Below are 19,111 nucleotides of genomic sequence, written 5' to 3'. Positions count from 1 at the left end.
TTATCTTTCTTCCCTTGTCGGATCTTGTAGTTGCACTGTGTATTCTTCACGGCAAAAGCCAGTTGCGTCTCATTACTTGTTGGAGGAGCAAGAGTTTGTCCTCGTTGTTGCTCTTCTTGAACGATTAACAAAAAAACTTCAGAGATGCTAGGCAAAGGCTTCATTAACAGAATTTGGCTCTGAACTTGATGGTACACATCATTCAATCTCATGAAGAATACTAGAACAAATTCCTCATCAGCATGAGTTAAAAATTCACAAACACCGCCACAATTATAGCATACTAAAGGTCAAAAATGGCATAATTCCTCCCACACACACTTTAGCTTAGTAAAAAATTGAGAGACGGAGAGAGAATCTTGTTTTAGATTGATTAACTCTTTTCGAAGTTCATGTTCTTTTGCCAAAATCGGTGACCTAGATCTGTCTAAATCTCATGAGCAAAATCCGCAAAGATCAAGCTCGACGCGATCTCCTTGAAAACAAAATTGAGAATTTAGGTGCTGACGATGTCGTTCAGACGATTCTAGCGGAGCTTGGAAGAATGAGATGCACCATTCTCGGGTAACGAAATCGTGCTGCCAACGAATCCAAGCTTGTTTTTGCCATTAAGCGTCATTTTCATCGATCTCTTTCATGAAGGATAATTATCACCGGTGAGCACTGAGCACTTGCATGACCAAGGCAAGGTTCGGTTGATCGGAGGAATGGAGCAGAAAAAGATCGGCTTCATCAATCGCTGCCATTGTAGAAAAAAAAAATTGAGGTTGGAGAGAAGGAAGAAGAGAAGAAATAGAAGAAGAGGAAAGGAAGGTTAGAGAAAGAGAGAAGAGAATCAAAGAAGAACGTAGAGAAGTATGAGAAATTCTTCTGATACCATGTTAGAACCAGAATTGGTATTGAAAAAAATGATTTTCTGCAACTGCTTTATTAGCTTGGATATGAAATATATATACACATACCGACTCATCTCAACAAACCACTAGCAAAACCTAATAGAAAAGATTCCTCTCTAAATAAGGCTAACTAACTGACTGCAGTAAATAAATAACTATCATAACAAGCAAAGCAAGATATCAGCTAATACCTACATTAATTTTTATAATCAATCTATAATAACGTTTTTCTTTTTAATTTTATCCTTCTTTCATGTACTACTTTCTTCCCGTGTTTTTTCATCATCATACACTCTTTTTTTCCATCCTTCTAACATAGCTTAAATCCACCCCACTGATCCACCCCCACAACTTTGGTCGAGTGTTGCACCACCGCACCATCCTATTGCACCACCTTCACTTTCATTATTACTACTCGACCATTCTATACCTTCACCACCACATTTCACCACTTTACGATCTCCCTTAATACAGCATCCCATCATTATCATCATCAATATTAATATTAAGAAAATCACACCTTTTTAACCTACCACGATCCTTCATTGTCACCATTATATCGTCACGCCACCTTCGCTTTCCCTCTTCCAAGTCTCACCTTTTCTTGATTTTAATTTCAATTTTTTATTGATTTCTCATCGTTCTCTGTTGTATGTTATTTTGTTGTTGTTAATAATAATTTTGTGTAGAGTTAAGGCTGAATTTATGATGGGGGAGTACAAGATTGTGAGTTATGGCAGTGAGAGAAAAGGGCAAAGGCTTCACAGAGAGAGAGAGATTGTGAGTTATGGCAGTGAGAGAAAAGGGCAAAGGCTTCAGAGAGAGAGAGAGAGAGAGAGAGAGAGAGAGAGGGGGGGGTTATAGGTGATACGGTGGGTGTATTCTGGGGTGAGGGAGAGGGATGAGGTAGTGCAATGCTAGTGGTGTAGTGAGTGGTGGGTGGTGAAAAACTCGTGGTGAGGATGAGATGACAATAGTGACTGGTGGGTGCAGCGAAAAGAAATATGTATGTGTAATGATGTTGATATTGGTGATAATATGATGATGGTTGTTGTAGAGAGAGGGGTAAATTTGGATAGAAAAATGTTGACTAAAAAAATTAACAGTAAGAGTAAAAGAAAGTTTAGGGAACAAACTCTATATACAACTAAACAAACTTTTTGAAAAATTATTATTTTAAATTTTTAAAAACTAGTTTTGCACTCAAAAAACACGTATCCTCCGATTCCCTTCACCACTCTTCTCCTTTTTCTCTGCCTTTCTTTTTCTTTTTTTTTTTGCCTCGTCCTCCACATTTTTCCTCCTTCTCCTCCTCTAGATCACCTTTAAAATTTATTTTACAATGATTTTAGGTGTTTCTTTTATTATATTTTGGATATTTTTTTTGTTAAATTTTAAATATTCTTTTTACAATAATTTTAGATTTTTTTAATTTAATTTTAGATGTTTCTTTTTTTTTGGATATGTTTTTTTAATCAAGAAACATAAGAAAAAACTATACATAACAATCATCAACATCTAAAAATTCTAAAAGAATAACATCCAAAATCATAAACAAAATAATATCCAAAACCGATGAAGTGATGGTGTCGTATTCTTTCGCGGCGTACTTAAGAGCACGACAGAGAGGCTGACCACGTCAGAGAAAGACACATAAAAGAGAAAAAATACGCGGTAGAAGAAAACAAGGATGGGGTAGAAAGAATCGAATGTATGGTAGAGAGAAGTAAGAGTGCGGTAGAGAAAAGCACATACACAGTAAAAGGAGGCTTTTTTTTTTGAGGGAAGGGAAGAAAGATGTGGGAGAAGGAAGTGAAGTGATTAGAATTTTATATGGTTTTTGTTTTTTACCGTAATAGTAAAATTAACTTTTTAAAGTGAAATACATACTATTTTTAGTATTTTCTAGATTTTTTTACAATCTACCTAATAGTTGGCTGATATTCTATTTAGTTATCTAGCACGATTGAATAAGAGTAAAATTAAAATTTATCGAAAATATTAAAGATAATATTAAAATAAATTAAGCGTTAAGAATATTTTTAAATTTTTTTAAAAATTTTAAAAATAAAAAATATACTTTATTTTTATTATATTATTTTGATGGACTCATTTCGTTATTATTATTTTTAATTCTTTTTCTAACCTAATTTCATTAATTAGAAATACAGACCGAATCCAATACATACATGGTACATGTCAAGAGTTTTTTAATTTTGATATGGGGAAGGTGCTGGTGTTTTTCAACGTTATGGGGGTTTGTGGTGTTTGACGGAGATGTGATGGCGTTGTTAAAGAAATCGGTGGCACCGATGGGGGGGAAGGAAATCGGTGGGACCGATTTCCGGGAGGGGGAGGTGCGCAAATCGGTGGCACCGATTGGTGACCCCCTTGCCACGCGTCGCGCATCCAGCTGGCTCCTGGGTGGCCCGTGACCCCTTATGTGTGTTTCACCCACTCAAAACCGGATACCCATATCTCTTTCACCCTCCAACACTCTCTCTTTCACTCTCAACTTTCCCTTTCTGCTTACTCTCAACCCCACCATTTCACCATTGTTGGACCACCCTTATCTCAGTGAAAAAATTGAATAAAAATGCCAAAAAAAAGGAAAACCAAGGAAGTAAATCAACCGGAGCTTCATATTGTTAATTATCTTGGAGATCCAAATTATGTAAGTTTTTATTTTTTAATAATTTTATTTAATGATAATGTTCATACACTGGCCCAACACTAAGGCTCAGGTCCAAATACACCAAAAGGCCCAATCCAAAGATTGGCCTTCGTTATTCACCGACCTCTTTAGAAGAGGTCGGACTCAACACAGACTTCTTTCCAAAGAAGTCGGGCTCAAGAGATAGCTGGCAGATAACACTTATTCAAATAAGTAACTGCCCCTAAAATCTCTCAACCCACTTCTAGAAGCCATATCCCAACAATTCCTAGATAAAAGGGACGGTTATTCGCCTAAAAAGGTGGCACTACTCCAACGGTGGTTATTGGATCACCACTATAAATACCCTTACACTCCTCAGGTATCTCTAAGTTCCAATACATTCTAAACCTGCTTATCCCCATGCTGACTTAGGCATCGGAGTGTCTTTGCAGGTACCACCCCCATTCTCTCTCTCACACACAAGTCGGAATGAGGCTCCCAGACGTAAACCAAGTCGGAGACCACCCTCCTCTAGCGCTTGGGCCTCACAAACAAGCCCAACCACCGTCCGGTTCTAGGTAAGCCCCGGAACATTGGTGCCGTTGCCGGGGACCCGGAGCTCAATCCTTGATAATGGCGGATGATCAACAAGAAGTTACGTGAAAAAAGAATTTTCAATTCAGAAAATTCAATTGGCAAAAGAAGTTACGTGAAAAAAAAAAGATGAACTCGAAAGCCAATTGAATAAAAGAATTTTCAATTCAGAAAATTCAATTGGCAAAAGAAGTTACGTGAAGAAAAAAAAGAGGAAAAGGGAACGTGACTAATCCCAACCTCTTCGTGAAATAGGATGGACAACGACATCTGTGCCAACTTACAATCTCGGAAAAATCCATGATACCCACTGGTGCACGAAATTGCAATAACACTTTTGCAATCCCGCACAACTAACCAGCAAGTGCACTGGGTCGTCCAAGTAATACCTTGCGTGAGCAAGGGTCGATCCCACGGAGATTGTCGGCTTGAATCAAGCTATGGTTATCTTGTAAATCTTAGTCAGGAGATCAGAAATGATCAGGATTGATTGTAAAAAGCAAAAGAACATGAAATGGTTACGTGTACTGCAGTAATGGAGAATGGGTTGAGGTTTGGAGATGCTCCATCTTCTGAATCTCTGCTTTCCTACTGTCTTCTTCATCAAACACGCAAGTCTCCTTCCATGGCAAGCTCGTGTAGGGTCTCACTGTTGTCAGCAGCTACCTCCCATCCGCGCAATGAAAGCTAATGCACACACTCTGTCACAGTGCTGCCAATCACCGGTTTGGTTCCCTCCCCTACCGGAATAGAATCACTCTTTTGCGTCTGTCACTAACGCCCAGTAGGTTACAGGTTTGAAGCACGTCACAGTCATTCAATCATTGAATCCTACTCAGAATACCACAAACAAGGTTTAGACCTTCCGGATTCTCTTGAATGCCGCCATCAGTTCTAGCTTATACCACGAAGATTCCGAGTAAAGAATCCAAGAGATAACTACTCAATCTAAGGTAGAACGGAGGTGGTTGTCAGGCACACGTTCATAGTTGAGAATGATGATGATTGTCACGGATCATCACATTCATCCGGATTAAGAACAAGTATTATCTTAGAATGGAAGCAAGCATGATTGAATAAAAAACAGTAGTAGTTGCATTAATCCATCAAGACACAGCAGAGCTCCTCACCCCCAACCATGGGGTTTAGAGACTCATGCTGTGGAAGGTACACAAAGAAAACGTGTAAAGTGTCATGAGATTGCATAAGGTGCGGATACAATGTCAAAAGATCCTATAAGTAGTAAACTAGTGTCCTAAGGTTTACAGAAATGAGTAAATGACAGAAAAATCCACTTCCGGGCCCACTTGGTGTGTGCTTGGGCTGAGCATTGAAGCTTTTATGTGTAGAGACGTTTTCTGGAGTTAAACGCCAGCTTTCATGCCAGTTTGGGCGTTTAACTCCAAATTTTATTCCAGTTCCGGCGTTTAACGCTGGAATTTCTGTAGGTGACTTTGAGCGCCGGTTTGGGCCATCAAATCTTGGGAAAAGTATGGACTATTATATATTGCTGGAAAGCCCAGGATGTCTACTTTCCAATGCCGTTGAGAGCGCGCCAATTGGGCTTCTGTAGCTCCAGAAAATCCACTTCGAGTGCAGGGAGGTCAGAATCCAACAGCATCTGCAGTCCATTTTGGTCTCTGGATCAGATTTTTGCTCAGGACCCTCAATTTCAGCCAGAAAATACCTGAAATCACAGAAAAACACACAAACTCATAGTGAAGTCCAGAAAAGTGAATTTTAATTAAAAACTAATAGAAATATACTAAAAACTAACTAAAAGATACTAAAAACATACTAAAAACAATGCCAAAAAGCATACAAATTATCCGCTCATCACAACACCAAACTTAAATTGTTGCTTGTCCCCAAGCAACTGAAAATCAAAATAGGATAAAAAGAAGAGAATATACTATAGACTCCAAAATATCAAAGAAACATAGCTCCAATTAGATGAGCGGGACTAGTAGCTTTTTGCCTCCGAATAGTTTTGGCATCTCACTCTATCCTTTGAAGTTCAGAATGATTGGCATCTATAAGAACTCAGAACTCAGATAATGTTATTGATTCTCTTAGTTAAGTATATTGATTCTTGAACATAGCCAGTGTATGAGTCTTGGCTGTGGCCCAAAGCACTCTGTCTTCCAGTATTACCACCGGATACATACATGCCACAGACACATAATTGGGTGAACCTTTTTAGATTGTGACTCAGCTTTGCTAAAGTCCCCAATTAGAGGTGTCCAGGGTTCTTAAGCACACTCTTTTGCCTTGGATCACAACTTTATTTCTTTTCTTTTTCTTTTCTTTTTTTTTTCACTGCTTTTTCTTGCTTCAAGAATCAATTTGATGATTTTTCAGATCCTCAATAACAGTTCTCTTTCTCATCATTCTTTCAAGAGCCAACAATTTTAACATTCTTAAAACAACAAATTCAAAAGACATATGCACTGTTCAAGCATTCATTCAGAAAACAAAAAGTATTGTCACCACATCAAACTAATTCAACTAGTTTCAGAGATAAATTTCGAAATCCTGTACTTCTTGTTCTTTTGTGATTAAAGCATTTTTCTTTTAAGAGAGGTGATGGATTCATAGGACATTCATAGCTTTAAGGCATAAACTTTATTAATTTTATTAATTATGAACTAAGAACAAGACTCAAATATAGATATAAGAAAATAGAAATAGGAATGGAAAACAAAACAAGAAAAATGAAAAAAAAATAGGCTCCTAATGATAGAGGTTTCACAGAGTTAGGACTCAACAACCTTGATTTTGAGAAGTGGATGCTCCCTCAGCTTGAGAGGAGAGCTTTTGGCGTTTCATCTCTTGAATTTCACGCCCCTGCTTCTCTTGTTCCTTCAGCAATTTGCAGAGCATGCAGTTCTGATTCTGCTGTTCTTCCTTCAGTTGCTCCATAGTCTCTTGCAACTTGTTAATAGATGCTTCTAGATTGGCCCAGTAGCCAATTTCAGGAAATTCAGGGAGAAACTCATGCGCCTTCTTTTTGATAGAGTTGTCTTGCACTTGTTCTTCCATTGACTTCTTGGTGATTGGATGTTCAATGGGTATGAACTCATCTACTCCCATCTTCACCCCAGCCTCTTTACAGAGCAAGGAAATCAAGCTTGGATAAGCCAATTTGGCTTCAGTGGAATTCTTATTTGCAATTGTGTAGATCTCACAAGCAATCACATGATGAACCTCCACTTCTTTTCCAAGCATAATGCAATGAATCATCACTGCCCTCTTGATGGTGACCTCAGAACGGTTGCTAGTGGGCAATATGGAACGCCCAATAAAGTCTAGCCAACCTCTTGCAATTGGCTTGAGGTCTCCCCTCTTGAGTTGGTTTGGGACACCCTTTGAATTGGTTATCCACTTAGTCCCAGGGAGGCAGATGTCCTCTAGAACTTGATCCAACCCTTTATCTACTCTCACCATCCTCCTATTGAAGGAATCAGGATCATCTTGTAGTTGAGGTAGTTTGAAGATTTCTCTTATTTTGTCCAGATGGAAGTATATAACTTTCCCTCTGACCATGGTTCTATGAGTATGGTAAGCAGTTCCAGTCATTCTCTGCTTATCTGTTAGCCACAGATTTGAGTAGAATTCCTGAACCATGTTCCTTCCAACCTTTGTCTCAGGATTGGTTAGAACTTCCCATCCTCTGTTTTGAATTTGCTCTTGAATCCCCGGGTATTCATCTTCTTTCAGATCAAATTTAACTTCCGGGATCACTGACCTCAGACCCATTATTTTATGATAATGGTCTTCATGTTCTTTGGTTAAGAACTTCTCCTCATTCCAAAGATTCTTTGGATTATTCTCTTTCTTGCCTCTTAAATTGGTTTGTTTTCCCTTAGGAGCCATGATATTGATGAATCTTGGCTTAGTGATCACGGAAAAGCACACCAAACTTAGAGGTTTGCTTGTCCTCAAGCAAAAGGAAAGAGAGAAGAGAGGGGGAGGAAGAGAAAATTCGAATGGTGTGGTTGGAAGAGGGGAACAAACGTGTATTTATAAGGTGGGGAGGGGAGTTTTCGAAAAAAGAGATGAATTTGAAAGGAGATTTGAGAAGATATGAGAAGAAATTGAGAAAAGGGTGAAATTTTTGAACAATGTTTGTAATTGATTTGAAATAGATTTGAAAAAAAAGGTTTTGATTTTTAAAGATTTGAAAGTGAATGATGAATGATTGAAGTGTGATTTTGTAGAAAAGTATGGGTGAGAAAAGGAAAGTTTGAAAAAAATCTGATTTGAAAACAAAATTGTGGCCCCCCACCTTTCTGGCGTTAAACGCCCAGAATGGCACCCATTCTGGCGTTTAACGCCCATTTGCTACCCCTTTTGGGCGTTTAACGCCCAGCCAGGTGCCCTGGCTGGCGTTTAACGCCCAGCCAGGTGCCCTGGCTGGCGTTAAACGCCAGAAATCCTTTATCACTGGGCGTTTTTCCAAAACGCCCAGGATGCTGCACACCTGGCATTAAACGCCCAGAATGGTGCCCATTCTGGCGTTTAACGCCCAAAATGGTACCATTACTGGCGTTAAACGCCCAGAATGGTGCCCATTCTGGCGTTTAACGCCCAAAATGCCCCTTACTGGCGTTTTTTCGCCAGTAAGCTCATTTTCTCTGCTTTTTGAGCTGAATCCTTCTGTAACTCTGTGAATTCCTTCATTTTTGATACTTGCCTCTGTAAGAACAATTCATACAACCTTCTAATGACTGGGTTGCCTCCCAGCAAGCGCTTCTTTACTGTCTTTAGCTGGACTTTCACTGAGAATTACTCTAGTCTCAGTTTTGAGCACTCCTGCTCAAAATTTCCTTCAAGATAGTGCTTGATTCTCTGTCCATTAACAATGAACTTCTTATCAGAATCAATATCCTGAAGCTCAACATATCCATATGGTGACACTCCTGTAATCACATACGGACCCCTCCATCGGGACTTGAGTTTTCCTGGAAACAGTTTGAGCCTGGAGTTGAAGAGCAGGACTTTTTGTCCTGGCTCAAAGACTCTGGTTGACAATCTCTTGTCATGCCACTTCTTTGCCTTCTCCTTATAAATTTTTGCATTTTCAAAGGCGTTGAGTCTGAACTCCTCTAGCTCATTTAGCTGGAGCAGTCTTTTCTCACCAGCTAACTGTGCATCCATGTTTAGGAATCTGGTTGCCCAGTAGGCTTTATGTTCCAGTTCCACAGGCAAATGACAGGCCTTCCCATACACCAATTGGTATGGAGAGGTGCCTATAGGAGTCTTGAATGCTGTTCTGTATGCCCACAGAGCATCATCCAAGCTCTTTGCCCAATCCTTTCTTCGGGCCATTACAGTCCGTTCTAGGATTCTTTTTAGTTCTCTGTTAGAGACCTCTGCTTGCCCATTAGTCTGTGGATGATACGGAGTTGCCACTTTGTGGCTAATTCCATATCTGACCATAGCAGAGTATAGTTGTTTATTGCAGAAATGAGTGCCCCCATCACTGATTAGCACTCTGGGAACGCCAAATCTGCTGAAAATGTTCTTCTGGAGGAATTTCAGTACGGTCTTGGTATCATTAGTGGGTGTAGCAATTGCTTCTACCCACTTAGATACATAGTCCACTGCTACCAGAATGTAAGTGTTTGAGTATGATGGTGGGAATGGCCCCATGAAGTCAATTCCCCATACATCAAACAACTCTATCTCTAATATCCCTTGTTGAGGCATGGCATATCCATGAGGCAGGTTACCAGCTCTTTGGCAACTGTCACAGTTACGCACAAACTCTCGGGAATCTTTATAGAGAGTAGGCCAGTAGAAGCCACATTGGAGGACTTTAGTGGCTGTTCGCTCACTTCCAAAATGTCCTCCATACTGTGATCCATGGCAGTGCCATAGGATCCTCTGTGCTTCTTCTCTGGGTACACACCTGCGGATCACTCCGTCAGCACATCTCTTAAAGAGATATGGTTCATCCCAAAGGTAGTACTTGGCATCTGAAATTAATTTCTTTCTCTGCATGTAACTGTACTCTTTGGGTATGAACCTCACAGCTTTATAGTTTGCAATGTCTGCAAACCATGGAGCTTCCTGAATGGCAAATAATTGCTCATCTGGGAAAGTCTCAGAAATCTCAGTAGAAGGGGGGGACGCCCCAACTACTGGCTCTATTCTGGACAGATGATCAGCTACCTGATTCTCTGTCCCTTTTCTGTCTCTTATTTCTATATCAAACTCTTGCAGAAGCAATACCCATCTGATAAGCCTGGGTTTTGAATCCTGCTTTGTGAGTAAGTATTTAAGAGCAGCATGGTCAGTGTACACAATCACTTTGGATCCTACTAGGTAGGATCTAAACTTGTCAATGGCATAAACCACTGCAAGTAATTCTTTTTCTGTGGTTGTGTAATTCTTCTGTGCATCATTTAGAACACGGCTGGCATAGTAAATGACATGCAGAAGTTTATTATGCCTCTGTCCCAACACTGCACCAATGGCATGATCACTGGCATCACACATTAATTCAAATGGTAATGCCCAATCTGGTGCAGAGATGACTGGTGCTGTGACCAGCTTAGCTTTCAGGGTCTCAAATGCCTGCAGACACTCATTATCAAAGATAAATGGAGTGTCAGCAGCTAGCAGATTACTCAGAGGTTTGGCAATTTTCGAAAAATCCTTGATAAACCTTCTGTAAAATCCTGCATGTCCCAAAAAGCTTCTGATTGCCTTAACATTGGCAGGTAGTGGTAATTTTTCAATTACCTCTACCTTTGCCTTATCCACCTCTATTCCCTTGCTTGAAATTTTGTGCCCAAGGACAATTCCTTCAGTCACCATAAAGTGACATTTCTCCCAGTTTAAAACCAGGTTAGTCTCTTGGCATCTTTTCAGGACAAGTGATAGGTGGTTAAGACAGGAGCTGAATGAGTCTCCATATACTGAAAAGTCATCCATGAAGACTTCCAGAAATTTCTCTACCATATCTGAAAAGATAGAGAGCATGCACCTCTGAAAGGTTGCAGGTGCATTGCATAGACCAAAAGGCATTCTCCTATAGGCAAACACGCCAGAAGGGCATGTGAATGCTGTTTTCTCTTGGTCCTGAGGGTCTACTGCAATTTGGTTGTAGCCTGAATAGCCATCCAAAAAGCAATAGTAATCATGACCAGCTAGTCTTTCTAGCATTTGGTCTATGAATGGTAAAGGAAAATGATCCTTTCTGGTGGCTGTATTGAGTCTTCTGTAGTCAATACACATGCGCCACCCTGTGACTGTTCTTGTAGGAACCAGTTCATTTTTTTCATTATGAACCACTGTCATGCCTCCCTTTTTGGGAACAACTTGGACAGGGCTCACCCAGGGGCTATCAGAAATAGGATAAATAATCCCAGCCTCTAGTAATTTAGTGACCTCTTTCTGCACCACCTCCTTCATGGCAGGATTTAGCCTCCTCTGTGGTTGAACCACTGGTTTGGCATTATCCTCCAATAGGATCTTGTGCATGCATCTAGCTGGGCTAATGCCCTTGAGATCACTGATGGACCACCCAAGAGCTGTCTTGTGTGTCCTTAGCACTTTAATCAGTGCTTCCTCTTCCTGTGAATTTAAGGCAGAGCTTATAATCACTGGAAAAGTTTCACCCTCTCCCAGAAATGCATATTTCAAGGATGATGGTAATGGTTTGAGTTCAGGCTTGGGAGGCTTATCCTCCTCTTGGGGAATTTTCGAAAATTCCTTCACTTCCTCTAATCCTTCTTGATCAGGTTGAGCATCTTTGAAGATGTCCTCAAGCTCTGATTCTAGGCTTTCAGCCATATTGATCTCTTCTACCAGAGAGTCAATAATGTCAGCGTCCATGCAGTCCTCTGGTGTGTCTGGATGCTGCATAGCTTTCACAGCATTCAACTTGAACTCATCCTCATTGACTCTCAGGGTTACTTCCCCTTTATGTACATCAATGAGAGTTCGTCCCGTTGCTAGGAAAGGTCTTCCTAGAATGAGAGTTGCACTTTTGTGCTCCTCCATTTCCAGCACCACAAAGTCAGTTGGAAAGGCAAATGGCCCAACCTTGACAATCATGTCCTCTATTATGCCTGATGGGTGTTTAATGGAACCATCAGCAAGTTGGAGGCATATCCTGGTTGGTTTGACTTCTCCAGTCAACCCAAGCTTTCTGATAGTGGATGCAGGTATTAGATTGATGCTTGCTCCAAGATCACATAAGGCTATCTTGGTGCAGGCACCTTCTAATGTGCAGGGTATCATAAAGCTTCCAGGATCTTGAAGCTTTTCTGGTAAGCTTTTCAGAATGACTGCACTGCATTCTTCAGTGAGAAACACTTTTTCAGTTTCTCTCCAATCCTTCTTATGGCTTAAAATTTCTTTCATGAATTTAGCATAAGAAGGTATTTGCTCAAGTGCCTCTGCAAACGGAATCTTTATTTCAAGAGTCCTTAAATAGTCTGCAAAGCGGGCAAATTGCTTATCCTGTTCCGCTTTGCGGAGTTTCTGAGGATAAGGCATCTTGGCTTGATATTCTTCAACCTTAGATGCTGCAGGTTTATTCCTTACAGAAGTGGTTGAAGAAGCCTTGTTAGAAGGATAATTATCAGCACTCTCAGGTGTCTGATCCTCCTTGGGCGTTTGGACGCCAGGAGTGGATGAAGTTTGGGCGTTAAACGCCAACTTCTCCCCCTTTTCTGGCGTTTGAACGCCAGAACTGGGCAGGGAATGGGCGTTTAACGCCAGCTTTCCTCCCTGTTCTGGCGTTTGAACGCCAGTATTGGGCAAGGAATGGGCGTTTAACGCCAACTTTCCTTCCCTTTCTGGCGTTTGAACGCCAATAATATTCTTCTCTGGGCTCTTACTGTCCTCAGAGGGATTTTGAACAGTGGCTTGGTCATCCTCTGTCAACTGTTCCTTAATTGACTTCTTGCTCTTTTGAGCAGTGGCATTCAGTGTTTTCCCACTCCTCAGTTGAACTGCTTGACATTCTTCTGTTATTTGTTTAGATAATTGCTGTTTTGCTTGATTCAACTGCAGTTCTATGCTCTTGTTAGCAACCTTAGTATCATGGAGCATTTCTTTAAATTCTGCTAACTGTTCTGTCATCAGGAGCAACTGTTGATTAAGCTCATTCATCTGTTCCTGAGGATTAGGATCAGTGACTAATGCCATGACCTCCTCCTTTGGAACGAACTCATTGCTAGAATACAAGTATTGGTTTCTAGCAACAGTGTCTATGAGCTCTTGAGCTTCTTCAATTGTCTTTCTCATGTGTATAGATCCACCAGCTGAGTGGTCTAAAGACATCTGAGCTTTTTCTGTAAGCCCATAGTAGAAAATGTCTAACTGTACCCACTCTGAAAACATTTCAGAGGGACATTTTCTTAGCATACCTCTATACCTCTCCCAGGCATTATAAAGGGATTCATTATCCTTTTGTTTAAAGTCTTGGATGTCCAGCCTTAGCTGTGTCATCCTTTTTGGAGGGTAAAAATGATTCAGGAATTTGTCTGATAACTGTTTCCATGTCTTTATGCTTGCTGTAGGTTGGTTATTCAACCACCTTTTTGCTTGATCTTTTACAGCAAATGGAAACAGTAACAGTCTGTAGACATCCTGATCTACCTTTTTATCATGTATTGTGTCAGCAATTTGTAAGAACTGTGCCAGAAACTCAGTAGGTTCTTCCTCTGGAAGACCGGAATACTGGCAATTTTGCTGCACTATGACAATGAGTTGAGGGTTTAGCTCAAAGCTGCTCGCTTTGATGGGAGGTACACAGATGCTACTCCCATATGCAGCTGTACTGGGGTTGGCATAAGACCCCAGAGTCCTCTTGGACTGATTAATTCCACTTAAGTCCATGATGGACAAAAGGGAAATGAGAATAATTGCAAAGAGATAAATTTTGTTTATTTTTATTTTTATTTTTATTTTTTTTTGAAATAACCGAAAAAAAGAGAAATTTAAAATAAAATAAAATAAGATAAAAGAAAAATAAAATAAAATTCGAAAATTTAAAAATAAAATAAGATCAAAGCAAATTGAGAACTGAATCAATTAGTGAAAAAAAAGATTTTGAAAACAGCAATTAAGAAGATATGATTGAAAAATTTTTATGAAAAAGATTTGATTCTTAAAAAAAAAAGGAAAGAGAAAAACACAAAAAGACACCAAACTTAAAATTTTAGAAAATCAAACACTAATTTTTTCGAAAATTTTAAAGGAAAAACACAAAGAGGACACCAAACTTAGAACTTTTATGAATCAAAAAGGGACTAAGAACATGCAAAAATCGAAAATCAAAAAGAAAAATAAAAGCATGCAAATGACACCAAACTTAAAGTATGAAACTAGACTCAACTAAAAGACTCTAAACCAACAAAAAGAAAACAGTCCTAATCTAAGCAACAAAATAAACCGTTAGTTGTCCAAACTCGAACAATCCCCGGCAACGGCGCCAAAAACTTGGTGCACGAAATTGCAATAACACTTTTGCAATCCCGCACAACTAACCAGCAAGTGCACTGGGTCGTCCAAGTAATACCTTGCGTGAGCAAGGGTCGATCCCACGGAGATTGTCGGCTTGAATCAAGCTATGGTTATCTTGTAAATCTTAGTCAGGAGATCAGAAATTATCAGGATTGATTGTAAAAAGCAAAAGAACATGAAATGGTTACGTGTACTGCAGTAATGGAGAATGGGTTGAGGTTTGGAGATGCTCCATCTTCTGAATCTCTGCTTTCCTACTGTCTTCTTCATCAAACACGCAAGTCTCCTTCCATGGCAAGCTCGTGTAGGGTCTCACTGTTGTCAGCAGCTACCTCCCATCCGCGCAATGAAAGCTAATGCACACACTCTGTCACAGTGCTGCCAATCACCGGTTTGGTTCCCTCCCCTACCGGAATAGAATCACTCTTTTGCGTCTGTCACTAACGCCCAGTAGGTTACAGGTTTGAAGCACGTCACAGTCATTCAATCATTGAATCCTACTCAGAATACCACAGACAAGGTTTAGACCTTCCGGATTCTCTTGAATGCCGCCATCAGTTCTAGCTTATACCACGAAGATTCCGAGTAAAGAATCCAAGAGATAACTACTCAATCTAAGGTAGAACGGAGGTGGTTGTCAGGCACACGTTCATAGTTGAGAATGATGATGATTGTCACGGATCATCACATTCATCCGGATTAAGAACAAGTATTATCTTAGAATGGAAGCAAGCATGATTGAATAAAAAACAGTAGTAGTTGCATTAATCCATCAAGACACAGCAGAGCTCCTCACCCCCAACCATGGGGTTTAGAGACTCATGCTGTGGAAGGTACACAAAGAAAACGTGTAAAGTGTCATGAGATTGCATAAGGTGCGGATACAATGTCAAAAGATCCTATAAGTAGTAAACTAGTGTCCTAAGGTTTACAGAAATGAGTAAATGACAGAAAAATCCACTTCCGGGCCCACTTGGTGTGTGCTTGGGCTGAGCATTGAAGCTTTATGTGTAGAGACGTTTTCTGGAGTTAAACGCCAGCTTTCATGCCAGTTTGGGCGTTTAACTCCAAATTTTATTCCAGTTCCGGCGTTTAACGCTGGAATTTCTGTAGGTGACTTTGAGCGCCGGTTTGGGCCATCAAATCTTGGGAAAAGTATGGACTATTATATATTGCTGGAAAGCCCAGGATGTCTACTTTCCAATGCCGTTGAGAGCGCGCCAATTGGGCTTCTGTAGCTCCAGAAAATCCACTTAGAGTGCAGGGAGGTCAGAATCCAACAGCATCTGCAGTCCATTTTGGTCTCTGGATCAGATTTTTGCTCAGGACCCTCAATTTCAGCCAGAAAATACCTGAAATCACAGAAAAACACACAAACTCATAGTGAAGTTCAGAAAAGTGAATTTTAATTAAAAACTAATAGAAATATACTAAAAACTAACTAAAAGATACTAAAAACATACTAAAAACAATGCCAAAAAGCATACAAATTATCCGCTCATCACCCACTCATGAAATGGAACAGTTGCATGTTCCAAATACACAGCATCAGCCAATTTGAACGCAACCCAATCCGATAACGGAGTGATGAATCCAGTTTTTTCTTCAGTGGATTCACCTGTCAATTACAACAGTGAATAACACAAAGAATTCTTATGGTACATCTTTCGTTGGTTGCTCACAAATTACATCACTGCCAATGAATATGGAAAGAAATATTCCTATGGTAGAATTTGATGTTGTTTGCACACCAATAAAGATGGATGTCTTCCAGGAAGAAAACTGGAATCCGATCCAAAGAAAAAAGAAAGTCGGGGTGACAAAGGCCCAGTCTTCATTGGAGGGAATGATGGTCAGACTTTTCTTCAAAGGTCGGATGAGCCGGGAGCTCACAAAGAAAATCCGACCTCTTTTAGAGAGCTCACGAATAAAAGTCCGACCTCTTTTAAAGGTCAGACTTTACAATAAGGTCGGATGAGTTGGGAGCTCACCAAAGAAAATTCGACCTCTTTTAGAGAGCTCATGAAGAAAAGTCCGACCTCTTTTAAAGGTTAGACTTTACAACAAGGTCGGATGAGCTGGGAGCTCACAAAGAAAATCCGACCTCTTTTAGATCCCACGAAGAAAGTCCGACCTCTTTTAAAGGTTAGACTCTAGAATGAGGTCTAAAACCTCATTGCTCAGAAGAATCCGACCTCTTTAAATCCGACAAGGAAAAAATCCGACCTCGTTTTGGAGTCTGTAAAAAATCCGACCTCTTTCACGATCAACTCTACAATGAGGTCAAAAACCTCGAAGAGTATCAGAAAGAGATTCCGACTTCTTTTAAAAGATCAGAGTCTACAATGAGGTCGAAAACCTCCAAGCTTAGAAAGAAAGTCCGACCTCTTTCCAAGCTTAGAAAGAAAAATCCGACCTCTTCTAAAGGTCCAAGCTTATGAAGATAATTTGACCTCCTCTGAGGATTCAAGTCTACAAATAAAAATCCGACTTCCTTTAAGAGCTTACAAAGAAAAGTCCGAATTCTTTCTTGAGGTACAACTTCGAGAACCAGATCCCAAGCATAAATGGGCATGAGAAGGTCATACGAAGAAATTTCTCAACTGACAACCTCGTCTTGATCCAAAATGACATCGGACCAAAAGCGAACGAAGAAAAGCCAACACCAAAATGAAAAGATCCAACAAAGTCACTTAAGACTTGAAAAAGAACTACTACAACATACTCAACTTACTCGAAAACAATCTACCTAGATTGTGCCATGTTTACAACAAAAGGGATACTACAGCTAGAAAGCGCACCTTACTCCTTAATGCACACTTTTTCTGACTTGAGGTGATGAGATCCAAAGTGGCGTAAGAAGTTATAAATGCAAATCGTGGTCCGACCTCATTAAGCCACTTGTACTAAATCAAACTGGCAAGGGGCGAAGCCTAAAACGAATTGCACAAATAACTTAAGGACAACGTGATCATAATCAAACATCAACACGAAGAGGATGTAAACCCGACGTCACAACAATTTGTTTAAAACAAATTGAGAAAGGATGGCGATTTATAAGAATGCCTCCTCAAGCCAAGAGATAAGTATCCGACCTTACTAAGTTGACACAACAAGTATAAAACAAGTTATCCGACCTCCCAAAAAGAGAGTCCAAAATAACTTGTAAAAGTCACATAGCAACAAATAGTAAGATTCAAGAATGGTATGACTGAATACTCGAGTCCGACTTTATGAAGCTCGACCTCGAGTAGGGGCACTGGCTTATCATGAAAGCTAAGTCCAAAATTATTAAAAACTAAAGACAACATTCTACAATGATGCTAGAGCACGAAAGAAGAACGTGACCCCCTTCCAGAAACCTGAGAGCAAACTCAGATAAGGAAAGAGCTCTTGAGACAAAGGATGGCTACGAAATTCGCCGCAAAAGACCTCATCTTGATTAGAAAAAATATCAGGCTACTGAGTTCGGGCGAATGAAAGCTGACAACAAAAAGGATAGGACCCTACAAGATTACTGAGATCTTAGGAAAAAGTTATTACAAGGTGACCGACTTAAACAGCACCGAGCTACCAAGGTCGTGGCATGCTTGTAGCATGAAAAGGTACTATAGCTAAAAGCGAACTCTACTCCCTAATGTACTCTTTTTCCAACTTCATGATTTTTTCCCAAAAATTAAAGGATTTTTTCTGAAGAAAGGTTTTTAACGAGGTATCATAGTAGAGACTAAGGGATCATAGATAGTGAAAAACCCTTAGTAGCAGTAAAAGTACCTTCGCAAATAAATAAAGATCTTTTATCTCTTATAAATTCCTTCTCGTTTTTCTTTCTTTCTACGAAACGCGCCAACTTAAGCTCGACAAAGCGTGAAAATCTCATGAACCGACCTAGATGGTCGTCAGGATAAAACGACGAGGTACAAGTCGGTGTAAAGAGGTTATAAAAGTCGATCGTAATAAACTCGGAAATTATCTGACTTACAAGTCAGAAAAACCGAGAAAAAAGGAAACGCATCGCAAAAATAACCTAAATCATAAGAGCTCAATAAATCAAAAATTGAGTATAAGGAATACCAAAAAGAGATCAGGAAACCTATTGAAAGCACTAAGGCAAAAGGTTGTTCCGAATTGTTAAGGAAAACTTAACTTAAAGAAAGGGACAGTCAGCCAAGAAAAAGATTTTTCAAAATAAAGATCAAAAAGGTTTTTTCTAAGATTACTGAAATCTTAGAAAAGGGCTACTACAAAGTGTCTAACTTCGAGGGTGAAAAACTACCCAGGTCGTAACACACCTCCAACATAAGGAGATAAAACAATTCCTTATGAAAATTGATTTTCTACAATTAACACACACCAATTGAAGCTCGATAAACCGCAAAAATCACGGGCCGATCATATAGAAATCGCCTGGATGAAGCGACGAGGAACCAATTGGTGGAAAGAAGTTACATATGCGAATTGGAAAGAAAACACCTCGAAA

The sequence above is a fragment of the Arachis stenosperma genome, chromosome 1 (assembly GCF_014773155.1).
Source record: "Arachis stenosperma cultivar V10309 chromosome 1, arast.V10309.gnm1.PFL2, whole genome shotgun sequence".
Lineage (NCBI taxonomy): Eukaryota > Viridiplantae > Streptophyta > Magnoliopsida > Fabales > Fabaceae > Arachis > Arachis stenosperma.
The sequence above is the reverse complement of the archived record's forward strand: the minus strand, read 5'-3'. Positions refer to the sequence as shown.